The 24,668-nt window shown below is 45.6% G+C and overlaps 29 non-coding genes across 29 annotated transcripts; 5 read left to right on the plus strand and 24 right to left on the minus strand.

Moving 5' to 3' along the window:
• Positions 1-615: 615 nt before the first annotated feature.
• Positions 616-687, minus strand: trnap-agg (transfer RNA proline (anticodon AGG)). Its single transcript has one exon. It is a non-coding gene; the product is annotated as a tRNA-Pro (tRNA).
• A 1,001-nt stretch (positions 688-1,688) lies between these two features.
• Positions 1,689-1,760, minus strand: trnap-cgg (transfer RNA proline (anticodon CGG)). The gene has a single exon. It is a non-coding gene; the product is annotated as a tRNA-Pro (tRNA).
• Positions 1,761-2,507: 747 nt separating this feature from the next.
• trnaf-gaa (transfer RNA phenylalanine (anticodon GAA)) lies at positions 2,508-2,580 on the minus strand. Its single transcript has one exon. It is a non-coding gene; the product is annotated as a tRNA-Phe (tRNA).
• Positions 2,581-2,838: 258 nt separating this feature from the next.
• trnaa-agc (transfer RNA alanine (anticodon AGC)) lies at positions 2,839-2,911 on the plus strand. Its single transcript has one exon. It is a non-coding gene; the product is annotated as a tRNA-Ala (tRNA).
• A 1,685-nt stretch (positions 2,912-4,596) lies between these two features.
• trnap-agg (transfer RNA proline (anticodon AGG)) lies at positions 4,597-4,668 on the minus strand. The gene has a single exon. It is a non-coding gene; the product is annotated as a tRNA-Pro (tRNA).
• Positions 4,669-5,223: 555 nt separating this feature from the next.
• On the minus strand, positions 5,224-5,295 carry trnap-cgg (transfer RNA proline (anticodon CGG)). The gene has a single exon. It is a non-coding gene; the product is annotated as a tRNA-Pro (tRNA).
• A 581-nt stretch (positions 5,296-5,876) lies between these two features.
• trnaq-cug (transfer RNA glutamine (anticodon CUG)) lies at positions 5,877-5,948 on the minus strand. The gene has a single exon. It is a non-coding gene; the product is annotated as a tRNA-Gln (tRNA).
• A 96-nt stretch (positions 5,949-6,044) lies between these two features.
• On the minus strand, positions 6,045-6,117 carry trnaf-gaa (transfer RNA phenylalanine (anticodon GAA)). Its single transcript has one exon. It is a non-coding gene; the product is annotated as a tRNA-Phe (tRNA).
• A 236-nt stretch (positions 6,118-6,353) lies between these two features.
• On the plus strand, positions 6,354-6,426 carry trnaa-agc (transfer RNA alanine (anticodon AGC)). The gene has a single exon. It is a non-coding gene; the product is annotated as a tRNA-Ala (tRNA).
• A 1,731-nt stretch (positions 6,427-8,157) lies between these two features.
• trnap-agg (transfer RNA proline (anticodon AGG)) lies at positions 8,158-8,229 on the minus strand. The gene has a single exon. It is a non-coding gene; the product is annotated as a tRNA-Pro (tRNA).
• Positions 8,230-9,230: 1,001 nt separating this feature from the next.
• Positions 9,231-9,302, minus strand: trnap-cgg (transfer RNA proline (anticodon CGG)). Its single transcript has one exon. It is a non-coding gene; the product is annotated as a tRNA-Pro (tRNA).
• A 747-nt stretch (positions 9,303-10,049) lies between these two features.
• Positions 10,050-10,122, minus strand: trnaf-gaa (transfer RNA phenylalanine (anticodon GAA)). The gene has a single exon. It is a non-coding gene; the product is annotated as a tRNA-Phe (tRNA).
• A 258-nt stretch (positions 10,123-10,380) lies between these two features.
• On the plus strand, positions 10,381-10,453 carry trnaa-agc (transfer RNA alanine (anticodon AGC)). Its single transcript has one exon. It is a non-coding gene; the product is annotated as a tRNA-Ala (tRNA).
• A 1,670-nt stretch (positions 10,454-12,123) lies between these two features.
• On the minus strand, positions 12,124-12,195 carry trnap-agg (transfer RNA proline (anticodon AGG)). Its single transcript has one exon. It is a non-coding gene; the product is annotated as a tRNA-Pro (tRNA).
• A 555-nt stretch (positions 12,196-12,750) lies between these two features.
• trnap-cgg (transfer RNA proline (anticodon CGG)) lies at positions 12,751-12,822 on the minus strand. Its single transcript has one exon. It is a non-coding gene; the product is annotated as a tRNA-Pro (tRNA).
• Positions 12,823-13,403: 581 nt separating this feature from the next.
• Positions 13,404-13,475, minus strand: trnaq-cug (transfer RNA glutamine (anticodon CUG)). The gene has a single exon. It is a non-coding gene; the product is annotated as a tRNA-Gln (tRNA).
• Positions 13,476-13,571: 96 nt separating this feature from the next.
• Positions 13,572-13,644, minus strand: trnaf-gaa (transfer RNA phenylalanine (anticodon GAA)). The gene has a single exon. It is a non-coding gene; the product is annotated as a tRNA-Phe (tRNA).
• A 74-nt stretch (positions 13,645-13,718) lies between these two features.
• trnai-aau (transfer RNA isoleucine (anticodon AAU)) lies at positions 13,719-13,792 on the minus strand. Its single transcript has one exon. It is a non-coding gene; the product is annotated as a tRNA-Ile (tRNA).
• Positions 13,793-13,949: 157 nt separating this feature from the next.
• On the plus strand, positions 13,950-14,022 carry trnaa-agc (transfer RNA alanine (anticodon AGC)). Its single transcript has one exon. It is a non-coding gene; the product is annotated as a tRNA-Ala (tRNA).
• Positions 14,023-17,307: 3,285 nt separating this feature from the next.
• On the minus strand, positions 17,308-17,379 carry trnap-agg (transfer RNA proline (anticodon AGG)). Its single transcript has one exon. It is a non-coding gene; the product is annotated as a tRNA-Pro (tRNA).
• A 555-nt stretch (positions 17,380-17,934) lies between these two features.
• On the minus strand, positions 17,935-18,006 carry trnap-cgg (transfer RNA proline (anticodon CGG)). The gene has a single exon. It is a non-coding gene; the product is annotated as a tRNA-Pro (tRNA).
• A 582-nt stretch (positions 18,007-18,588) lies between these two features.
• Positions 18,589-18,660, minus strand: trnaq-cug (transfer RNA glutamine (anticodon CUG)). The gene has a single exon. It is a non-coding gene; the product is annotated as a tRNA-Gln (tRNA).
• Positions 18,661-19,208: 548 nt separating this feature from the next.
• On the minus strand, positions 19,209-19,282 carry trnai-aau (transfer RNA isoleucine (anticodon AAU)). Its single transcript has one exon. It is a non-coding gene; the product is annotated as a tRNA-Ile (tRNA).
• A 1,961-nt stretch (positions 19,283-21,243) lies between these two features.
• On the minus strand, positions 21,244-21,315 carry trnap-agg (transfer RNA proline (anticodon AGG)). Its single transcript has one exon. It is a non-coding gene; the product is annotated as a tRNA-Pro (tRNA).
• A 555-nt stretch (positions 21,316-21,870) lies between these two features.
• On the minus strand, positions 21,871-21,942 carry trnap-ugg (transfer RNA proline (anticodon UGG)). The gene has a single exon. It is a non-coding gene; the product is annotated as a tRNA-Pro (tRNA).
• Positions 21,943-22,522: 580 nt separating this feature from the next.
• Positions 22,523-22,594, minus strand: trnaq-cug (transfer RNA glutamine (anticodon CUG)). The gene has a single exon. It is a non-coding gene; the product is annotated as a tRNA-Gln (tRNA).
• Positions 22,595-22,690: 96 nt separating this feature from the next.
• On the minus strand, positions 22,691-22,763 carry trnaf-gaa (transfer RNA phenylalanine (anticodon GAA)). Its single transcript has one exon. It is a non-coding gene; the product is annotated as a tRNA-Phe (tRNA).
• A 74-nt stretch (positions 22,764-22,837) lies between these two features.
• Positions 22,838-22,911, minus strand: trnai-aau (transfer RNA isoleucine (anticodon AAU)). The gene has a single exon. It is a non-coding gene; the product is annotated as a tRNA-Ile (tRNA).
• Positions 22,912-23,068: 157 nt separating this feature from the next.
• On the plus strand, positions 23,069-23,141 carry trnaa-agc (transfer RNA alanine (anticodon AGC)). Its single transcript has one exon. It is a non-coding gene; the product is annotated as a tRNA-Ala (tRNA).
• The last annotated feature ends 1,527 nt before the right edge of the window (positions 23,142-24,668 follow it).

Genomic DNA, 24,668 nt, shown 5'->3' on the forward strand with positions numbered 1-24,668 from the left:
GGAACTGGCTGGCAGGCAGATCGCCAGACTGGGGCCATCAGGGATATATGGAGATACAATTGGTACATCAGGGAGGCCACCTAAACCCAGAGATAGGCCTTCAATGCGGATACAGAGCCTTGTGATTATTACGCTATCTCTTCGTTGTGTTGATATTTGTGCATTTGTCAGAAGCTTTCATCCAAGGCAACATGCATTCAATGTACACATTTTTGTCAGCACATGTTTTCCGGCAAGCCGCAACCTTTTGCAAAGCTGCACAAATCGAGACACAGGAACACAGTTAACTTCGGTTAAGGTCAAAAATGCATACTTTCCACTCAAGTAGACATCTGAAAATCAATTTGAAAAATACGTGTGGACAAACAGAAATTTCAATCTTGTCTTGCCTGGCCAAAGAGAAATAAAAACACATTGAAAGAAATTCTAACTGAGGTTGTCATATGTTGTGCATGAAAGATTTTAGGCGTGTGATTTGTTCTGTTGCATTTTCTTTGAAATTATTTGAAATGTGGCACCCTGTAGGCCTTTTGTCACTGTTAAGAGATATGAGGGCTACCGTTGCCGTTTGTCATGGACATTTCTGTCCTGCCTTTAAGCAACGAGTCTAAAGAAGGGCTCGTCCGGGATTTGAACCCGGGACCTCTCGCACCCTAAGCGAGAATCATACCCCTAGACCAACGAGCCAAGCTGCCGAGGCGCTCCAGCAGAACCTCCGGGATACGTATTTTCACCACTACGCAGCCGGCTTCCACAAGCCAAAGCAGTCACCTGGCTTCCTTAAGTTGAATTAGCTCAGCATGCGAGAGGTAGCGTGATCGATGCCCGCATTCTTCACGTGAGTGTGATTTGGTGCTCATTTCTTTGACGCGACTCACCGGGCCATCACAGGCCCTGTCCCAAATGGCACACTCCGGACTTGTGGTCCTTCTCAGAGTCCACACTTTGATGACATCACATAGTCCAGACTTTAGGGACCCTTGATGCGAGTCCACTAGGGTGCACCAGAGTTGTATTTTGGGACAGACTCGAGCATCATACCGGAAATAGGTAGAGAAGTTGCCCGTCAGTGTGAACTCCTCCCTTCCATCGCCTGATTGGTCTGATTGCCCTTTCGCAAGGACTTCTGGGTTGGCAAAGTGCGCGAAGCCTGCTGCAGTGCGGGCTTCGCTGAAGACCGCATCAAGGGGGCAAAGAAGGCGCTGATGAGCACACTTCAAAGCGTAAAAATGACAGATGGGACACCCTACGGACTCGTAGACTAAGCTAGAACGCGCAATTTAAGGCCACAAGACCGAAAGTCCACATGAAGTGCGCCATTTGGGACAGGGCCAATGTAGGCGTGCACTCCCTGTGGTAGCGTTTGCGGCTCACACATCCAGAAAAGGGCTTTGATAGGTCTTGCTCATGTATTTTGCCAACTTGTCCTAGCCTCTGTCTTCAGTATGGCACCTGAACATACACACAAAAGTATCCCATATGTATATTTTATTCGCAAAGCAAGACCGAGCACAAGCTTAACTTTCTGAGATCATTTAGTTGCTTCTCAAATTGGAATAAGTGTACATCAACGTTCGTACTCCGGTCGAAAATCGATAGGTTTAAATACACTTCTATGGTTGCTCGCAGGCATCCCTATTCTGTAAAGGTCACTACTGGAGTCTGGCTGCGTAAGAACACTGAAAGTCGGGCTCGTCCGGGATTTGAACCCGGGACCTCTCGCACCCGAAGCGAGAATCATACCCCTAGACCAACGAGCCGAGCGCTGCAGCTTCCACTACGTCCAGCAGCTACTTCCACACTTAGCCAGCAGTTCTTCAGTTTGGCAACTGAGCACACACATGAAATGCTTCCATACGTATATTCATTCACAAGCAGCTGGAGGTTTAAATTCCAAGGGTGTTTAGTTGCAATTTAGTATGGGAAACATTTTCTTTTAACGTCCATTTGTCTTCCCGTCATTTCTGGTAAGTTTATTATTACATTTTACTTTAAGATTGTAAACATGAACTGTGTGTTTCCTTTGGCCTGTACACATGAGCCGTGTATTTGACGTGGCCTGTTCTTTGGCCTAAGCGTAGATTTTTTGTTCATTTTAAGGTTTAATACATGCTTAACTTGTTTTGTTGAATTGTACTTGTATTTACTGAAATTTGACACCTTGTATACTGTTGGCCCAATGTGACTGTCAAAAGAATGAAGTGCTAATGTGGCTTAAATTACCTCATATTTAGTTTACAGTGTGAGCGCTCTGGTTGAAAAATGGTGGGGGGTCATATTGGGGGGAACAAACATTGGCCCGCCTGACACGGTTTGGCTTGGAAAGCCCAAAAGTCCGACAGGTCCCACGAGACTTGAACTCGGGTCGCTGGATTCAGAGTCCAGAGTGCTAACCATTATACCATGGAACCCTTTTGATGTTGGGAACCTGGCCCACTGGGTCACGGAGAAAAGGTCACTCTGCTTGGGCCATATAGGAAAAATAGCTCTCAGAAAGGGGCTTGCAATGCCGAAACCCGGGATCGAACCAGGGACCTTTAGATCTTCAGTCTAACGCTCTCCCAACTGAGCTATTTCGGCCAATCTCCCGCTTACTGCACGGAAATTCCATCAAAATTCACAACAAGCAGCAGAAAGCGGCAGAGAAAATCTCATGGCTCGTACGGGGATCGAACCCGGCCACTTGGGTGCAAGCTGTTCGGCCAAGGGTTGTGCTAGTGCTGTTGCATCAAGTGGCAAATCTGAAAACGGGCTGGTCCGGGATTTGAACATCACGCGCCCATAGCGAAAATAACACCCCTAGGCCAACGAGTCGAGTGCCGCGGTCTTGTCTGGCAAGGGGAATTAGCTCAAATGGTAGAGCGCTCGCTTAGCATGCGAGAGGTAGCGGGATCGACGCCCGCATTCTCCACGTGAGCATGACTCGGCCTGTTTGTTTTACCAATCTAACAGACTGTGCCGTCTCAGTGTGCTTGCGCTCCCCATGGGAGCATCTAAGACTCGCACAAGCAGCAAAGGGCCTGTTTGGTCGAGCTCGCAAATTTTGCAGCAAAAACCCAACTTCTCCTAGTGTCGGTTTTCAGCATGGCAACTGAAATACACAGGACAGTCTCCCATATGCAAATTTTGCCACGAGGCAACAGGGAGCACAAACTTTTCCTCCGGAGAGCATTTAAATTGGAATGATTGGTCCACAGGTTATGTTTAGTTCTTACTGCATTTCATTTTGAGATTGTTCACATGAGCTATGTTTTTCACTTTCCTTTCATTTAATTTCTTGAAATGTGTTTTCTCATTGTGGGAGAGTGTCAAAATGAGTACTTGTACACACCTTGGCGTAAATGTTGATGTATTTTCTTAAATTTGCGTTCCTAACCAGCGGTCACCACAGTGGGCAGTTACTCAAAAAGCCATGTCTTCGATTTGCATGATGGCAAAGTTGCACATCAACCGCTGCAGGGGACATTAGTGAAGAATTGCCAATGACACTAATGAAGAAGTGTCAGAAATGCCAAGTGGCTCTGGAATATCACTCACCATTCACTCTATCCTAGAAGACTCTTGCAAATGAAAGCATGTTGACACATCAAGTGACATCTAAGAAGCCATATAATGGTTGCATTTTCCAAGTTTTGATTTTAGATTGAGAAAAAGTTCTGATTAATCATCTGACACCAAATTGGACACCATGCATCCCTAGCTACATTTTAGTCTCATAGCTCCAGGCACCTCAGGGTACCTACTGAAGCCCAGTGGCCAGTATGGTGCACCTTTCCTGGCTAGGAGGGAGTAGTACAAATAGCGTGGTTGTTTTCCAGGGTTCTGGACACACCAAAGCAAAGGTAGCACAATCTGATAGCTAGCAGAATGTGACAGAATACCGGACTTCCAGGGTGTTCAACCTGGCGGCCTACACCAAACAATGTGCATCTTTGTTGGCTTAGACAAAGACTGGGGCCATCAAGGAACACCTCACCTAGAGGAACTGGCTGGCAGGCAGATCGCCAGACTGGGGCCATCAGGGATATATGGAGATACAAATGGTACATCAGGGAGGCCACCTAAACCCAGAGATAGGCCTTCAATGCGGATACAGAGCCTTGTGATTATTACGCTATCTCTTCGTTGTGTTGATATTTGTGCATTTGTCAGAAGCTTTCATCCAAGGCAACATGCATTCAATGTACACATTTTTGTCAGCACATGTTTTCCGGCAAGCCGCAACCTTTTGCAAAGCTGCACAAATCGAGACACAGGAACACAGTTAACTTCGGTTAAGGTCAAAAATGCATACTTTCCACTCAAGTAGACATCTGAAAATCAATTTGAAAAATACGTGTGGACAAACAGAAATTTCAATCTTGTCTTGCCTGGCCAAAGAGAAATAAAAACACATTGAAAGAAATTCTAACTGAGGTTGTCATATGTTGTGCATGAAAGATTTTAGGCGTGTGATTTGTTCTGTTGCATTTTCTTTGAAATTATTTGAAATGTGGCACCCTGTAGGCCTTTTGTCACTGTTAAGAGATATGAGGGCTACCGTTGCCGTTTGTCATGGACATTTCTGTCCTGCCTTTAAGCAACGAGTCTAAAGAAGGGCTCGTCCGGGATTTGAACCCGGGACCTCTCGCACCCTAAGCGAGAATCATACCCCTAGACCAACGAACCAAGCTGCCGAGGCGCTCCAGCAGAACCTCCGGGATACGTATTTTCACCACTACGCAGCCGGCTTCCAAAAGCCAAAGCAGTCACCTGGCTTCCTTAAGTTGAATTAGCTCAGCATGCGAGAGGTAGCGTGATCGATGCCCGCATTCTTCACGTGAGTGTGATTTGGTGCTCATTTCTTTGACGCGACTCACCGGGCCATCACAGTAGGCGTGCACTCCCTGTGGTAGCGTTTGCGGCTCACACATGCAGAAAAGGGCTTTGATAGGTCTTGCTCATGTATTTTACCAACTTGTCCTAGCCTCTGTCTTCAGTATGGCACCTGAACATACACACAAAAGTATCCCATATGTATATTTTATTCGCAAAGCAAGACCGAGCACAAGCTTAACTTTCTGAGATCATTTAGTTGCTTCTCAAATTGGAATAAGTGTACATCAACGTTCGTACTCCGGTCGAAAATCGATAGGTTTAAATGCACTTCTATGGTTGCTCGCAGGCATCCCTATTCTGTACAGGTCACTACTGGAGTCTGGCTGCGTAAGAACACTGAAAGTCGGGCTCGTCCGGGATTTGAACCCGGGACCTCTCGCACCCGAAGCGAGAATCATACCCCTAGACCAACGAGCCGAGCGCTGCAGCTTCCACTACGTCCAGCAGCTACTTCCACACTTAGCCAGCAGTTCTTCAGTTTGGCAACTGAGCACACACATGAAATGCTTCCATACGTATATTCATTCACAAGCAGCTGGAGGTTTAAATTCCAAGGGTGTTTAGTTGCAATTTAGTATGGGAAACATTTTCTTTTAACGTCCATTTGTCTTCCAGTCATTTCTGGTAAGTTTATTATTACATTTTACTTTAAGATTGTAAACATGACCTGTGTGTTTCCTTTGGCCTGTACACATGAGCCGTGTATTTGACGTGGCCTGTTCTTTGGCCTAAGCGTAGATTTTTTTGTTCATTTTAAGGTTTAATACATGCTTAACTTGTTTTGTTGAATTGTACTTGTATTTACTGAAATTTGACACCTTGTATACTGTTGGCCCAATGTGACTGTCAAAAGAATGAAGTGCTAATGTGGCTTAAATTACCTCATATTTAGTTTACAGTGTGAGCGCTCTGGTTGAAAAATGGTGGGGGGTCGTATTGGGGGGAACAAACATTGGCCCGCCTGACACGGTCTTGCTTGGAAAGCCCAAAAGTCCGACAGGTCCCACCGAGACTTGACCTCGGGTCGCTGGATTCAGAGTCCAGAGTGCTAACCATTACACCATGGAACCCTTTTGATGTTGGGAACCTGGCCCACTGGGTCACGGAGAAAAGGTCACTCTGCTTGGGCCATATAGGAAAAATAGCTCTCAGAAAGGGGCTTGCAATGCCGAAACCCGGGATCGAACCAGGGACCTTTAGATCTTCAATCTAACGCTCTCCCAACTGAGCTATTTCGGCCAATCTCCCGCTTACTGCACGGAAATTCCATCAAAATTCACAACAAGCAGCAGAAAGCGGCAGAGAAAATCTCATGGCCCGTACGGGGATCGAACCCGGCCACTTGGGTGCAAGCTGTTCGGCCAAGGGTTGTGCTAGTGCTGTTGCATCAAGTGGCAAATCTAAAAACGGGCTGGTCCGGGATTTGAACATCACGCGCCCATAGCGAAAATAACACCCCTAGGCGCGTCTGGCAAGGGGAATTAGCTCAAATGGTAGAGCGCTCGCTTAGCATGCGAGAGGTAGCGGGATCGATGCCCGCATTCTCCACGTGAGCATGACTCGGCCTGTTTGTTTTACTGATCTAACAGACTGTGCCGTCTCAGTGTGCTTGCGCTCCCCATGGGAGCATCTAAGACTCGCACAAGCAGCAAAGGGCCTGTTTGGTCGAGCTCGCAAATTTTGCAGCAAAAACCCAACTTCTCCTAGTGTCGGTTTTCAGCATGGCAACTGAAATACACAGGACAGTCTCCCATATGCAAATTTTGCCACGAGGCAACAGGGAGCACAAACTTTTCCTCCGGAGAGCATTTAGTCGCCATTCAAATTGGAATGATTGGTCCACAGGTTATGTTTAGTTCTTACTGCATTTCATTTTGAGATTGTTCACATGAGCTATGTTTTTCACTTTCCTTTCATTTAATTTCTTGAAATGTGTTTTCTCATTGTGGGAGAGTGTCAAAATGAGTACTTGTCAATAGTAGTATATGCTAAATGCTTGAAATTTACAACACACCTTGGCGTAAATGTTGATGTATTTTCTTAAATTTGCGTTCCTAACCAGCGGTCACCACAGTGGGCAGTTACTCAAAAAGCCATGTCTTCGATTTGCATGATGGCAAAGTTGCACATCAACCGCTGCAGGGGACATTAGTGAAGAATTGCCAATGACACTAATGAAGAAGTGTCAGAAATGCCAAGTGGCTCTGGAATATCACTCACCATTCACTCTATCCTAGAAGACTCTTGCAAATGAAAGCATGTTGACACATCAAGTGACATCTAAGAAGCCATATAATGGTTGCATTTTCCAAGTTTTGATTTTAGATTGAGAAAAAGTTCTGATTAATCATCTGACACCAAATTGGACACCATGCATCCCTAGCTACATTTTAGTCTCATAGCTCCAGGCACCTCAGGGTACCTACTGAAGCCCAGTGGCCAGTATGGTGCACCTTTCCTGGCTAGGAGGGAGTAGTACAAATAGCTTGGTTGTTTTCCAGGGTTCTGGACACACCAAAGCAAAGGTAGCACAATCTGATAGCTAGCAGAATGTGACAGAATACCGGACTTCCAGGGTGTTCAACCTGGCGGCCTACACCAAACAATGTGCATCTTTGTTGGCTTAGACAAAGACTGGGGCCATCAAGGAACACCTCACCTAGAGGAACTGGCTGGCAGGCAGATCGCCAGACTGGGGCCATCAGGGATATATGGAGATACAATTGGTACATCAGGGAGGCCACCTAAACCCAGAGATAGGCCTTCAATGCGGATACAGAGCCTTGTGATTATTACGCTATCTCTTCGTTGTGTTGATATTTGTGCATTTGTCAGAAGCTTTCATCCAAGGCAACATGCATTCAATGTACACATTTTTGTCAGCACATGTTTTCCGGCAAGCCGCAACCTTTTGCAAAGCTGCACAAATCGAGACACAGGAACACAGTTAACTTCGGTTAAGGTCAAAAATGCATACTTTCCACTCAAGTAGACATCTGAAAATCAATTTGAAAAATACGTGTGGACAAACAGAAATTTCAATCTTGTCTTGCCTGGCCAAAGAGAAATAAAAACACATTGAAAGAAATTCTAACTGAGGTTGTCATATGTTGTGCATGAAAGATTTTAGGCGTGTGATTTGTTCTGTTGCATTTTCTTTGAAATTATTTGAAATGTGGCACCCTGTAGGCCTTTTGTCACTGTTAAGAGATATGAGGGCTACCGTTGCCGTTTGTCATGGACATTTCTGTCCTGCCTTTAAGCAACGAGTCTAAAGAAGGGCTCGTCCGGGATTTGAACCCGGGACCTCTCGCACCCTAAGCGAGAATCATACCCCTAGACCAACGAGCCAAGCTGCCGAGGCGCTCCAGCAGAACCTCCGGGATACGTATTTTCACCACTACGCAGCCGGCTTCCACAAGCCAAAGCAGTCACCTGGCTTCCTTAAGTTGAATTAGCTCAGCATGCGAGAGGTAGCGTGATCGATGCCCGCATTCTTCACGTGAGTGTGATTTGGTGCTCATTTCTTTGACGCGACTCACCGGGCCATCACAGGCCCTGTCCCAAATGGCACACTCCGGACTTGTGGTCCTTCTCAGAGTCCACACTTTGATGACATCACATAGTCCAGACTTTAGGGACCCTTGATGCGAGTCCACTAGGGTGCACCAGAGTTGTATTTTGGGACAGACTCGAGCATCATACCGGAAATAGGTAGAGAAGTTGCCCGTCAGTGTGAACTCCTCCCTTCCATCGCCTGATTGGTCTGATTGCCCTTTCGCAAGGACTTCTGGGTTGGCAAAGTGCGCGAAGCCTGCTGCAGTGCGGGCTTCGCTGAAGACCGCATCAAGGGGGCAAAGAAGGCGCTGATGAGCACACTTCAAAGCGTAAAAATGACAGATGGGACACCCTACGGACTCGTAGACTAAGCTAGAACGCGCAATTTAAGGCCACAAGACCGAAAGTCCACATGAAGTGCGCCATTTGGGACAGGGCCAATGTAGGCGTGCACTCCCTGTGGTAGCGTTTGCGGCTCACACATCCAGAAAAGGGCTTTGATAGGTCTTGCTCATGTATTTTGCCAACTTGTCCTAGCCTCTGTCTTCAGTATGGCACCTGAACATACACACAAAAGTATCCCATATGTATATTTTATTCGCAAAGCAAGACCGAGCACAAGCTTAACTTTCTGAGATCATTTAGTTGCTTCTCAAATTGGAATAAGTGTACATCAACGTTCGTACTCCGGTCGAAAATCGATAGGTTTAAATACACTTCTATGGTTGCTCGCAGGCATCCCTATTCTGTAAAGGTCACTACTGGAGTCTGGCTGCGTAAGAACACTGAAAGTCGGGCTCGTCCGGGATTTGAACCCGGGACCTCTCGCACCCGAAGCGAGAATCATACCCCTAGACCAACGAGCCGAGCGCTGCAGCTTCCACTACGTCCAGCAGCTACTTCCACACTTAGCCAGCAGTTCTTCAGTTTGGCAACTGAGCACACACATGAAATGCTTCCATACGTATATTCATTCACAAGCAGCTGGAGGTTTAAATTCCAAGGGTGTTTAGTTGCAATTTAGTATGGGAAACATTTTCTTTTAACGTCCATTTGTCTTCCCGTCATTTCTGGTAAGTTTATTATTACATTTTACTTTAAGATTGTAAACATGAACTGTGTGTTTCCTTTGGCCTGTACACATGAGCCGTGTATTTGACGTGGCCTGTTCTTTGGCCTAAGCGTAGATTTTTTGTTCATTTTAAGGTTTAATACATGCTTAACTTGTTTTGTTGAATTGTACTTGTATTTACTGAAATTTGACACCTTGTATACTGTTGGCCCAATGTGACTGTCAAAAGAATGAAGTGCTAATGTGGCTTAAATTACCTCATATTTAGTTTACAGTGTGAGCGCTCTGGTTGAAAAATGGTGGGGGGTCATATTGGGGGGAACAAACATTGGCCCGCCTGACACGGTTTGGCTTGGAAAGCCCAAAAGTCCGACAGGTCCCACGAGACTTGAACTCGGGTCGCTGGATTCAGAGTCCAGAGTGCTAACCATTATACCATGGAACCCTTTTGATGTTGGGAACCTGGCCCACTGGGTCACGGAGAAAAGGTCACTCTGCTTGGGCCATATAGGAAAAACAGCTCTCAGAAAGGGGCTTGCAATGCCGAAACCCGGGATCGAACCAGGGACCTTTAGATCTTCAGTCTAACGCTCTCCCAACTGAGCTATTTCGGCCAATCTCCCACTTACTGCACGGAAATTCCATCAAAATTCACAACAAGCAGCAGAAAGCGGCAGAGAAAATCTCATGGCTCGTACGGGGATCGAACCCGGCCACTTGGGTGCAAGCTGTTCGGCCAAGGGTTGTGCTAGTGCTGTTGCATCAAGTGGCAAATCTGAAAACGGGCTGGTCCGGGATTTGAACATCACGCGCCCATAGCGAAAATAACACCCCTAGGCCAACGAGTCGAGTGCCGCGGTCTTGTCTGGCAAGGGGAATTAGCTCAAATGGTAGAGCGCTCGCTTAGCATGCGAGAGGTAGCGGGATCGACGCCCGCATTCTCCACGTGAGCATGACTCGGCCTGTTTGTTTTACCAATCTAACAGACTGTGCCGTCTCAGTGTGCTTGCGCTCCCCATGGGAGCATCTAAGACTCGCACAAGCAGCAAAGGGCCTGTTTGGTCGAGCTCGCAAATTTTGCAGCAAAAACCCAACTTCTCCTAGTGTCGGTTTTCAGCATGGCAACTGAAATACACAGGACAGTCTCCCATATGCAAATTTTGCCACGAGGCAACAGGGAGCACAAACTTTTCCTCCGGAGAGCATTTAGTCGCCATTCAAATTGGAATGATTGCTCCACAGGTTATGTTTAGTTCTTACTGCATTTCATTTTGAGATTGTTCACATGAGCTATGTTTTTCACTTTCCTTTCATTTAATTTCTTGAAATGTGTTTTCTCATTGTGGGAGAGTGTCAAAATGAGTACTTGTCAATAGTAGTATATGCTAAATGCTTGAAATTTACAACACACCTTGGCGTAAATGTTGATGTATTTTCTTAAATTTGCGTTCCTAACCAGCGGTCACCACAGTGGGCAGTTACTCAAAAAGCCATGTCTTCGATTTGCATGATGGCAAAGTTGCACATCAACCGCTGCAGGGGACATTAGTGAAGAATTGCCAATGACACTAATGAAGAAGTGTCAGAAATGCCAAGTGGCTCTGGAATATCACTCACCATTCACTCTATCCTAGAAGACTCTTGCAAATGAAAGCATGTTGACACATCAAGTGACATCTAAGAAGCCATATAATGGTTGCATTTTCCAAGTTTTGATTTTAGATTGAGAAAAAGTTCTGATTAATCATCTGACACCAATTGGACACCATGCATCCCTAGCCTCATTTTAGTCTCATAGCTCCAGGCACCTCAGGGTACCTACTGAAGCCCAGTGGCCAGTATGGTGCACCTTTCCTGGCTAGGAGGCACAATCTGATAGCTAGCAGAATGTGACAGAATACCGGACTTCCAGGGTGTTCAACCTGGCGGCCTACACCAAACAATGTGCATCTTTGTTGGCTTAGACAAAGACTGGGGCCATCAAGGAACACCTCACCTAGAGGAACTGGCTGGCAGGCAGATCGCCAGACTGGGGCCATCAGGGATATATGGAGATACAAATGGTACATCAGGGAGGCCACCTAAACCCAGAGATAGGCCTTCAATGCGGATACAGAGCCTTGTGATTATTACGCTATCTCTTCGTTGTGTTGATATTTGTGCATTTGTCAGAAGCTTTCATCCAAGGCAACATGCATTCAATGTACACATTTTTGTCAGCACATGTTTTCCGGCAAGCCGCAACCTTTTGCAAAGCTGCACAAATCGAGACACAGGAACACAGTTAACTTCGGTTAAGGTCAAAAATGCATACTTTCCACTCAAGTAGACATCTGAAAATCAATTTGAAAAATACGTGTGGACAAACAGAAATTTCAATCTTGTCTTGCCTGGCCAAAGAGAAATAAAAACACATTGAAAGAAATTCTAACTGAGGTTGTCATATGTTGTGCATGAAAGATTTTAGGCGTGTGATTTGTTCTGTTGCATTTTCTTTGAAATTATTTGAAATGTGGCACCCTGTAGGCCTTTTGTCACTGTAAGAGATATGAGGGCTACCGTTGCCGTTTGTCATGGACATTTCTGTCCTGCCTTTAAGCAACGAGTCTAAAGAAGGGCTCGTCCGGGATTTGAACCCGGGACCTCTCGCACCCTAAGCGAGAATCATACCCCTAGACCAACGAGCCAAGCTGCCGAGGCACTCCAGCAGAACCTCCGGGATACGTATTTTCACCACTACGCAGCCGGCTTCCACAAGCCAAAGGAGTCACCTGGCTTCCTTAAGTTGAATTAGCTCAGCATGCGAGAGGTAGCGTGATCGATGCCCGCATTCTTCACGTGAGTGTGATTTGGTGCTCATTTCTTTGACGCGACTCACCGGGCCATCACAGTAGGCGTGCACTCCCTGTGGTAGCGTTTGCGGCTCACACATGCAGAAAAGGGCTTTGATAGGTCTTGCTCATGTATTTTGCCAACTTGTCCTAGCCTCTGTCTTCAGTATGGCACCTGAACATACACACAAAAGTATCCCATATGTATATTTTATTCGCAAAGCAAGACCGAGCACAAGCTTAACTTTCTGAGATCATTTAGTTGCTTCTCAAATTGGAATAAGTGTACATCAACGTTCGTACTCCGGTCGAAAATCGATAGGTTTAAATGCACTTCTATGGTTGCTCGCAGGCATCCCTATTCTGTACAGGTCACTACTGGAGTCTGGCTGCGTAAGAACACTGAAAGTCGGGCTCGTCCGGGATTTGAACCAGGGACCTCTCGCACCCGAAGCGAGTATCATACCCCTAGACCAACGAGCCGAGCGCTGCAGCTTCCACTACGTCCAGCAGCTACTTCCACACTTAGCCAGCAGTTCTTCAGTTTGGCAACTGAGCACACACATGAAATGCTTCCATACGTATATTCATTCACAAGCAGCTGGAGGTTTAAATTCCAAGGGTGTTTAGTTGCAATTTAGTATGGGAAACATTTTCTTTTAACGTCCATTTGTCTTCCCCTCATTTCTGGTAAGTTTATTATTACATTTTACTTTAAGATTGTAAACATGACCTGTGTGTTTCCTTTGGCCTGTACACATGAGCCGTGTATTTGACGTGGCCTGTTCTTTGGCCTAAGCGTAGATTTTTTTGTTCATTTTAAGGTTTAATACATGCTTAACTTGTTTTGTTGAATTGTACTTGTATTTACTGAAATTTGACACCTTGTATACTGTTGGCCCAATGTGACTGTCAAAAGAATGAAGTGCTAATGTGGCTTAAATTACCTCATATTTAGTTTACAGTGTGAGCGCTCTGGTTGAAAAATGGTGGGGGGTCGTATTGGGGGGAACAAACATTGGCCCGCCTGACACGGTTTTGCTTGGAAAGCCCAAAAGTCCGACAGGTCCCACCGAGACTTGAACTCGGGTCGCTGGATTCAGAGTCCAGAGTGCTAACCATTACACCATGGAACCCTTTTGATGTTGGGAACCTGGCCCACTGGGTCACGGAGAAAAGGTCACTCTGCTTGGGCCATATAGGAAAAATAGCTCTCAGAAAGGGGCTTGCAATGCCGAAACCCGGGATCGAACCAGGGACCTTTAGATCTTCAGTCTAACGCTCTCCCAACTGAGCTATTTCGGCCAATCTCCCGCTTACTGCACGGAAATTCCATCAAAATTCACAACAAGCAGCAGAAAGCGGCAGAGAAAATCTCATGGCCCGTACGGGGATCGAACCCGCGACCTTGGCGTTATTAGCACCACGCTCTAACCAACTGAGCTAACCGGCCACTTGGGTGCAAGCTGTTCAGCCAAGGGTTGTGGTATTGCTGTTGCATCAAGTGGCAAATCTGAAAACGGGCTGGTCCGGGATTTGAACATCACGCGCCCATAGCGAAAATAACACCCCTAGGCCAACGAGTCGAGTGCCGCGCTCGTGTCTGGCAAGGGGAATTAGCTCAAATGGTAGAGCGCTCGCTTAGCATGCGAGAGGTAGCGGGATCGATGCCCGCATTCTCCACGTGAGCATGACTCAGCCTGTTTGTTTTACTGATCTAACAGACTGTGCCGTCTCAGTGTGCTTGCGCTCCCCATGGGAGCATCTAAGACTCGCACAAGCAGCAAAGGGCCTGTTTGGTCGAGCTGGCAAATTTTGCAGCAAAAACCCAACTTCTCCTAGTGTCGGTTTTCAGCATGGCAACTGAAATACACAGGACAGTCTCCCATATGCAAATTTTGCCACGAGGCAACAGGGAGCACAAACTTTTCCTCCGGAGAGCATTTAGTCGCCATTCAAATTGGAATGATTGGTCCACAGGTTATGTTTAGTTCTTACTGCATTTCATTTTGAGATTGTTCACATGAGCTATGTTTTTCACTTTCCTTTCATTTAATTTCTTGAAATGTGTTTTCTAATTGTGGGAGAGTGTCAAAATGAGTACTTGTCAATAGTAGTATATGCTAAATGCTTGAAATTTACAACACACCTTGGCGTAAATGTTGATGTATTTTCTTAAATTTGCGTTCCTAACCAGCGGTCACCACAGTGGGCAGTTACTCAAAAAGCCATGTCTTCGATTTGCATGATGGCAAAGTTGCACATCAACCGCTGCAGGGGACATTAGTGAAGAATTGCCAATGACACTAATGAAGAAGTGTCAGAAATGCCAAGTGGCTCTGGAATATCACTCACCATTCACTCTATCCTAGAAGACTCTTGCAAATGAAAGCATGTTGACACATCAAGTGACATCTAAGAAGCCATATAATGGTTGCATTTTCCAAGTTTTGATTTTAGATTGAGAAAAAGTTCTGATTAATCATCTGACACCAAATTGGACACCATGCATCCCTAGCTACATTTTAGTCTCATAGCTCCAGGCACCTCAGGGTAGAGGGCTGCATTGGGATTGGACTCCCGCGGGACCCAACGCAAATTTCGCGGGGGCGGGCGGGTTCACCTTTGCTGCGGGCGGGAGTGGGCGGTCAGAATTTTTTTGCGGGAGACCCACAGGTCCCGGTGGGATTTTGCATGTAATAGAAATGGGGTCAACACATGAAGTTGAAAAGAAAATTAAGCTAAACATTATGTGGGACATACCGTGGCAACTGCGGGGAGCACATGCCCAATGCTGTTATACACTATATGCCTCGCGTCTGGAAGAACTGGTGAGCACTAGTGACAAATCCGGTTGTTAACAGTTAAACTGTTTGTTTGTTTAATTAATCATTTGATGCATGTGTATTATGCAGTATTCATTTGAAAACTGAGGTTTTGTTTTAACGGTTAATGTTACAAAACACTGTTTAAAAAATTATGTCATTTTAACTGCGTAAAACCCAACGCAGAGCGAAGGCTGAGTCAAATCATTGGTTTCAATGCGGTCATTAGTACGAATTCAGTACTGTTTGATCTTATAGAAATTATAGTATATAGCAAGTATTATACTCTAACACCAAACGCAAGCAAAGTTTAAAGTTTGAGGACATGACAAAGTACGCTATCAACCAGACTCGAAACACCAAGTAAGAGCCCGGAGCAAACGAAAAAACATAGGCTATAACAGACTGCACGGTCGGCATATGAATATCTTTTTCTTTATTTGGTTTGACATGTTTTTATGAAGAAAGACAACCATATTTAGCCTACTTGCTCCGGTGAAAGCCTGTTCTTAATGCCAGCGGAGAAAACTCTGCTTAAACAGGCATTTGCAGTTCTGTTTCATTTTCCACATAGAGCACCGCATATAGCTAATAAATGTTCTCCATTTCGTTTTCCATGTCTGTCCCGTTTAGCTGTAATAACAAAATAAAATAAGCCATAACAAGACGCTAACAAATCTCTCATGATGCGCGCTGATGCGGCGGAGAAGCACGTCTAAATTAAACCTGAGCCGGTGGACAAAACAAACAACCCGGTGTTAAAACTCTAAATACTTCAATTAGTCTGCGATCTGAATTGCCAAAACAATCAGATATACACACAAATACATGTTCATGTATATATAATTTATATTTGATGTATATTTACAAGACTGTAAAAGACAATACATGAAGTGGAAACATTAAATGAATAGTAGCATTCACCCTGCGGTGGCGCATTAAAAACAAACAAACTAACATTCCAATAGCATCTTTTCCATTATAATTATTATTTTAGATCAAATATTCGACCATTCGTGCACATCCCTAATTTTAAACACAATAGTGTTGAAAGTCTGTTATTCTGGATGTTTATCTGAACCGATGAAGAACATGCATTTGTGTAGTTTACACAAGCTCCGAGAAAATCCGCGGGAGCGGGTGGGAGTGGACACAAATATTGCAGGCGCGGGCGGGAGTGGAACACGCAGGTTGCGGGAGCGGGCGGGACTGGTCATAAATTCAGCGGGTGCGGGCGGGCGCGGGTTTAAAAAAACAGTCCCGCGCAGGGCTCTACCTCAGGGTACCTAATGAAGCCCAGTGGCCAGTATGGTGCACCTTTCCTGGCTAGGAGGGAGTAGTACAAATAGCATGGTTGTTTTCCAGGGTTCTGGACACACCAAAGCAAAGGTAGCACAATCTGATAGCTAGCAGAATGTGACAGAATACCGGACTTCCAGGGTGTTCAACCTGGCGGCCTACACCAAACAATGTGCATCTTTGTTGGCTTAGACAAAGACTGGGGCCATCAAGGAACACCTCACCTAGAGGAACTGGCTGGCAGGCAGATCGCCAGACTGGGGCCATCAGGGATATATGGAGATACAAATGGTACATCAGGGAGGCCACCTAAACCCAGAGATAGGCCTTCAATGCGGATACAGAGCCTTGTGATTATTACGCTATCTCTTCGTTGTGTTGATATTTGTGCATTTGTCAGAAGCTTTCATCCAAGGCAACATGCATTCAATGTACACATTTTTGTCAGCACATGTTTTCCGGCAAGCCGCAACCTTTTGCAAAGCTGCACAAATCTAGACACAGGAACACAGTTAACTTCGGTTAAGGTCAAAAATGCATACTTTCCACTCAAGTAGACATCTGAAAATCAATTTGAAAAATATGTGTGGACAAACAGAAATTTCAGTCTTGTCTTGCCTGGCCAAAGAGAAATAAAAACACATTGAAAGAAATTCTAACTGAGGTTGTCATATGTTGTGCATGAAAGATTTTAGGCGTGTGATTTGTTCTGTTGCATTTTCTTTGAAATTATTTGAAATGTGGCACCCTGTAGGCCTTTTGTCACTGTTAAGAGATATGAGGGCTACCGTTGCCGTTTGTCATGGACATTTCTGTCCTGCCTTTAAGCAACGAGTCTAAAGAAGGGCTCGTCCGGGATTTGAACCCGGGACCTCTCGCACCCTAAGCGAGAATCATACCCCTAGACCAACGAGCCAAGCTGCCGAGGCGCTCCAGCAGAACCTCCGGGATACGTATTTTCACCACTACGCAGCCGGCTTCCACAAGCCAAAGCAGTCACCTGGCTTCCTTAAGTTGAATTAGCTCAGCATGCGAGAGGTAGCGTGATCGATGCCCGCATTCTTCACGTGAGTGTGATTTGGTGCTCATTTCTTTGACACGACTCACCGGGCCATCACAGTAGGCGTGCACTCCCTGTGGTAGCGTTTGCGGCTCACACATGCAGAAAAGGGCTTTGATAGGTCTTGCTCATGTATTTTGCCAACTTGTCCTAGCCTCTGTCTTCAGTATGGCACCTGAACATACACACAAAAGTATCCCATATGTATATTTTATTCGCAAAGCAAGACCGAGCACAAGCTTAACTTTCTGAGATCATTTAGTTGCTTCTCAAATTGGAATAAGTGTACATCAACGTTCGTACTCCGGTCGAAAATCGATAGGTTTAAATGCACTTCTATGGTTGCTCGCAGGCATCCCTATTCTGTACAGGTCACTACTGGAGTCTGGCTGCGTAAGAACACTGAAAGTCGGGCTCGTCCGGGATTTGCACCCGGGACCTCTCGCACCCGAAGCGAGAATCATACCCCTAGACCAACGAGCCGAGCGCTGCAGCTTCCACTACGTCCAGCAGCTACTTCCACACTTAGCCAGCAGTTCTTCAGTTTGGCAACTGAGCACACACATGAAATGCTTCCATACGTATATTCATTCACAAGCAGCTGGAGGTTTAAATTCCAAGGGTGTTTAGTTGCAATTTAGTATGGGAAACATTTTCTTTTAACGTCCATTTGTCTTCCCGTCATTTCTGGTAAGTTTATTATTACATTTTACTTTAAGATTGTAAACATGACCTGTGTGTTTCCTTTGGCCTGTACACATGAGCCGTGTATTTGACGTGGCCTGTTCTTTGGCCTAAGCGTAGATTTTTTTTGTTCATTTTAAGGTTTAATACATGCTTAACTTGTTTTGTTGAATTGTACTTGTATTTACTGAAATTTGACACCTTGTATACTGTTGGCCCAATGTGACTGTCAAAAGAATGAAGTGCTAATGTGGCTTAAATTACCTCATATTTAGTTTACAGTGTGAGCGCTCTGGTTGAAAAATGGTGGGGGGTCGTATTGGGGGGAACAAACATTGGCCCGCCTGACACGGTTTTGCTTGGAAAGCCCAAAAGTCCGACAGGTCCCACCGAGACTTGAACTCGGGTCGCTGGATTCAGAGTCCAGAGTGCTAACCATTACACCATGGAACCCTTTTGATGTTGGGAACCTGGGCCCGGTTGCATAAAGCACCTTAAGTGTAATTTTCCCTTAAGTTGTTTCCTTTTAACTTAAGGGTGTTGCAGAAAAACCCTTAAGTTTTTTCTGTTGTGTTTCCATTGCAACGATAGTATTTTATAACAACAAACCGGGGTCACTGTCTTAAAACACTTAAAGATTACCCTTACCTAAGAGAACCGTTTAAGGGATTATATGCAAAACTCTTTAATTATTATCTTACAGAAGTTAAGGGGAATTTACCCCTTAAGTGTCACACTTAAGGAAAAAACTTGGGGTGCTTTATGCAACCGGGCCCTGGCCCACTGGGTCACGGAGAAAAGGTCACTCTGCTTGGGCCATATAGGAAAAATAGCTCTCAGAAAGGGACTTGCAATGCCGAAACCCGGGATCGTACCAGGGACCTTTAGATCTTCAGTCTAACGCTCTCCCAACTGAGCTATTTCGGCCAATCTCCCTCTTACTACATGGAAATTCCATCAAAATTCACAACAAGCAGCAGAAAGCGGCAGAGAACAACTCATGGCCCGTACGGGGATCGAACCCGCGACCTTGGCGTTATTAGCACCACGCTCTAACCAACTGAGCTAACCGGCCACTTGGGTGCAAGCTGTTCGGCCAAGGGTTGTGCTAGTGCTGTTGCATCAAGTGGCAAATCTGAAAACGGGCTGGTCCGGGATTTGAACATCACGCGCCCATAGCGAAAATAACACCCCTAGGCCAACGAGTCGAGTGCCGCGGCCGTGTCTGGCAAGGGGAATTAGCTCAAATGGTAGAGCGCTCGCTTAGCATGCGAGAGGTAGCGGCATCGATGCCCGCATTCTCCACGTGAGCATGACTCGTCCTGTTTGTTTTACTGATCTAACAGACTGTGCCGTCTCAGTGTGCTTGCGCTCCCCATGGGAGCATCTAAGACTCGCACAAGCAGCAAAGGGCCTGTTTGGTCGAGCTCGCAAATTTTGCAGCAAAAACCCAACTTCTCCTAGTGTCGGTTTTCAGCATGGCAACTGAAATACACAGGACAGTCTCCCATATGCAAATTTTGCCACGAGGCAACAGGGAGCACAAACTTTTCCTCCGGAGAGCATTTAGTCGCCATTCAAATTGGAATGATTGGTCCACAGGTTATGTTTAGTTCTTACTGCATTTCATTTTGAGATTGTTCACATGAGCTATGTTTTTCACTTTCCTTTCATTTAATTTCTTGAAATGTGTTTTCTCATTGTGGGAGAGTGTCAAAATGAGTACTTGTCAATAGTAGTATATGCTAAATGCTTGAAATTTACAACACACCTTGGCGTAAATGTTGATGTATTTTCTTAAATTTGCGTTCCTAACCAGCGGTCACCACAGTGGGCAGTTACTCAAAAAGCCATGTCTTCGATTTGCATGATGGCAAAGTTGCACATCAACCGCTGCAGGGGACATTAGTGAAGAATTGCCAATGACACTAATGAAGAAGTGTCAGAAATGCCAAGTGGCTCTGGAATATCACTCACCATTCACTCTATCCTAGAAGACTCTTGCAAATGAAAGCATGTTGACACATCAAGTGACATCTAAGAAGCCATATAATGGTTGCATTTTCCAAGTTTTGATTTTAGATTGAGAAAAAGTTCTGATTAATCATCTGACACCAAATTGGACACCATGCATCCCTAGCTACATTTTAGTCTCATAGCTCCAGGCACCTCAGGGTACCTACTGAAGCCCAGTGGCCAGTATGGTGCACCTTTCCTGGCTAGGAGGGAGTAGTACAAATAGCGTGGTTGTTTTCCAGGGTTCTGGACACACCAAAGCAAAGGTAGCACAATCTGATAGCTAGCAGAATGTGACAGAATACCGGACTTCCAGGGTGTTCAACCTGGCGGCCTACACCAAACAATGTGCATCTTTGTTGGCTTAGACAAAGACTGGGGCCATCAAGGAACACCTCACCTAGAGGAACTGGCTGGCAGGCAGATCGCCAGACTGGGGCCATCAGGGATATATGGAGATACAAATGGTACATCAGGGAGGCCACCTAAACCCAGAGATAGGCCTTCAATGCGGATACAGAGCCTTGTGATTATTACGCTATCTCTTCGTTGTGTTGATATTTGTGCATTTGTCAGAAGCTTTCATCCAAGGCAACATGCATTCAATGTACACATTTTTGTCAGCACATGTTTTCCGGCAAGCCGCAACCTTTTGCAAAGCTGCACAAATCGAGACACAGGAACACAGTTAACTTCGGTTAAGGTCAAAAATGCATACTTTCCACTCAAGTAGACATCTGAAAATCAATTTGAAAAATACGTTTGGACAAACAGAAATTTCAATCTTGTCTTGCCTGGCCAAAGAGAAATAAAAACACATTGAAAGAAATTCTAACTGAGGTTGTCATATGTTGTGCATTAAAGATTTTAGGCGTGTGATTTGTTCTGTTGCATTTTCTTTGAAATTATTTGAAATGTGGCACCCTGTAGGCCTTTTGTCACTGTTAAGAGATATGAGGGCTACCGTTGCCGTTTGTCATGGACATTTCTGTCCTGCCTTTAAGCAACGAGTCTAAAGAAGGGCTCGTCCGGGATTTGAACCCGGGACCTCTCGCACCCTAAGCGAGAATCATACCCCTAGACCAACGAGCCAAGCTGCCGAGGCGCTCCAGCAGAACCTCCGGGATACGTATTTTCACCACTACGCAGCCGGCTTCCACAAGCCAAAGCAGTCACCTGGCTTCCTTAAGTTGAATTAGCTCAGCATGCGAGAGGTGGCGTGATCGATGCCCGCATTCTTCACGTGAGTGTGATTTGGTGCTCATTTCTTTGACGCGACTCACCGGGCCATCACAGTAGGCGTGCACTCCCTGTGGTAGCGTTTGCGGCTCACACATGCAGAAAAGGGCTTTGATAGGTCTTGCTCATGTATTTTGCCAACTTGTCCTAGCCTCTGTCTTCAGTATGGCACCTGAACATACACACAAAAGTATCCCATATGTATATTTTATTCGCAAAGCAAGACCGAGCACAAGCTTAACTTTCTGAGATCATTTAGTTGCTTCTCAAATTGGAATAAGTGTACATCAACGTTCGTACTCCGGTCGAAAATCGATAGGTTTAAATGCACTTCTATGGTTGCTCGCAGGCATCCCTATTCTGTACAGGTCACTACTGGAGTCTGGCTGCGTAAGAACACTGAAAGTCGGGCTCGTCCGGGATTTGAACCCAGGACCTCTCGCACCCAAAGCGAGAATCATACCCCTAGACCAACGAGCCGAGCACTGCAGCTTCCACTACGTCCAGCAGCTACTTCCACACTTAGCCAGCAGTTCTTCAGTTTGGCAACTGAGCACACACATGAAATGCTTCCATACGTATATTCATTCACAAGCAGCTGGATGTTTAAATTCCAAGGGTGTTTAGTTGCAATTTAGTATGGGAAACATTTTCTTTTAACGTCCATTTGTCTTCCCGTCATTTCTGGTAAGTTTATTATTACATTTTACTTTAAGATTGTAAACATGACCTGTGTGTTTCCTTTGGCCTGTACACATGAGCCGTGTATTTGACGTGGCCTGTTCTTTGGCCTAAGCGTAGATTTTTTGTTCATTTTAAGGTTTAATACATGCTTAACTTGTTTTGTTGAATTGTACTTGTGTTTACTGAAATTTGACACCTTGTATACTGTTGGCCCAATGTGACTGTCAAAAGAATGAAGTGCTAATGTGGCTTAAATTACCTCATATTTAGTTTACAGTGTGAGCGCTCTGGTTGAAAAATGGTGGGGGGTCGTATTGGGGGGAACAAACATTGGCCCGCCTGACACGGTTTTGCTTGGAAAGCCCAAAAGTCCGCCAGGTCCCACCGAGACTTGAACTCGGGTCGCTGGATTCAGAGTCCAGAGTGCTAACCATTACACCATGGAACCCTTTTGATGTTGGGAACCTGGCCCACTGGGTCACGGAGAAAAGGTCACTCTGCTTGGGCCATATAGGAAAAATAGCTCTCAGAAAGGGACTTGCAATGCCGAAACCCGGGATCGAACCAGGGACCTTTAGATCTTCAGTCTAACGCTCTCCCAACTGAGCTATTTCGGCCAATCTCCCGCTTACTGCACGGAAATTCCATCAAAATTCACAACAAGCAGCAGAAAGCGGCAGAGAACATCTCATGGCCCGTACGGGGATCGAACCCGCGACCTTGGCGTTATTAGCACCACGCTCTAACCAACTGAGCTAACCGGCCACTTGGGTGCAAGCTGTTCGGCCAAGGGTTGTGCTAGTGCTGTTGCATCAAGTGGCAAATCTGAAAACGGGCTGGTCCGGGATTTGAACATCACGCGCATATAGCGAAAATAACACCCCTAGGCCAACGAGTCGAGTGCCGCGGTCGTGTCTGGCAAGGGGAATTAGCTCAAATGGTAGAGCGCTCGCTTAGCATGCGAGAGGTAGCGGGATCGATGCCCGCATTCTCCACGTGAGCATGACTCGGCCTGTTTGTTTTACTGATCTAACAGACTGTGCCGTCTCAGTGTGCTTGCGCTCCCCATGGGAGCATCTAAGACTCGCACAAGCAGCAAAGGGCCTGTTTGGTCGAGCTCGCAAATTTTGCAGCAAAAACCCAACTTCTCCTAGTGTCGGTTTTCAGCATGGCAACTGAAATACACAGGACAGTCTCCCATATGCAAATTTTGCCACGAGGCAACAGGGAGCACAAACTTTTCCTCCGGAGAGCATTTAGTCGCCATTCAAATTGGAATGATTGGTCCACAGGTTATGTTTAGTTCTTACTGCATTTCATTTTGAGATTGTTCACATGAGCTATGTTTTTCACTTTCCTTTCATTTAATTTCTTGAAATGTGTTTTCTCATTGTGGGAGAGTGTCAAAATGAGTACTTGTCAATAGTAGTATATGCTAAATGCTTGAAATTTACAACACACCTTGGCGTAAATGTTGATGTATTTTCTTAAATTTGCGTTCCTAACCAGCGGTCACCACAGTGGGCAGTTACTCAAAAAGCCATGTCTTCGATTTGCATGATGGCAAAGTTGCACATCAACCGCTGCAGGGGACATTAGTGAAGAATTGCCAATGACACTAATGAAGAAGTGTCAGAAATGCCAAGTGGCTCTGGAATATCACTCACCATTCACTCTATCCTAGAAGACTCTTGCAAATGAAAGCATGTTGACACATCAAGTGACATCTAAGAAGCCATATAATGGTTGCATTTTCCAAGTTTTGATTTTAGATTGAGAAAAAGTTCTGATTAATCATCTGACACCAAATTGGACACCATGCATCCCTAGCTACATTTTAGTCTCATAGCTCCAGGCACCTCAGGGTACCTACTGAAGCCCAGTGGCCAGTATGGTGCACCTTTCCTGGCTAGGAGGGAGTAGTACAAATAGCGTGGTTGTTTTCCAGGGTTCTGGACACACCAAAGCAAAGGTACCACAATCTGATAGCTAGCAGAATGTGACAGAATACCGGACTTCCAGGGTGTTCAACCTGGCGGCCTACACCAAACAATGTGCATCTTTGTTGGCTTAGACAAAGACTGGGGCCATCAAGGAACACCTCACCTAGAGGAACTGGCTGGCAGGCAGATCGCCAGACTGGGGCCATCAGGGATATATGGAGATACAAATGGTACATCAGGGAGGCCACCTAAACCCAGAGATAGGCCTTCAATGCGGATACAGAGCCTTGTGATTATTACGCTATCTCTTCGTTGTGTTGATATTTGTGCATTTGTCAGAAGCTTTCATCCAAGGCAACATGCATTCAATGTACACATTTTTGTCAGCACATGTTTTCCGGCAAGCCGCAACCTTTTGCAAAGCTGCACAAATCGAGACACAGGAACACAGTTAACTTCGGTTAAGGTCAAAAATGCATACTTTCCACTCAAGTAGACATCTGAAAATCAATTTGAAAAATACGTGTGGACAAACAGAAATTTCAATCTTGTCTTGCCTGGCCAAAGAGAAATAAAAAC

This window comes from Misgurnus anguillicaudatus, chromosome 22 (genome assembly GCF_027580225.2).
Source record: "Misgurnus anguillicaudatus chromosome 22, ASM2758022v2, whole genome shotgun sequence".
In the NCBI taxonomy this organism is placed as follows: domain Eukaryota; kingdom Metazoa; phylum Chordata; class Actinopteri; order Cypriniformes; family Cobitidae; genus Misgurnus; species Misgurnus anguillicaudatus.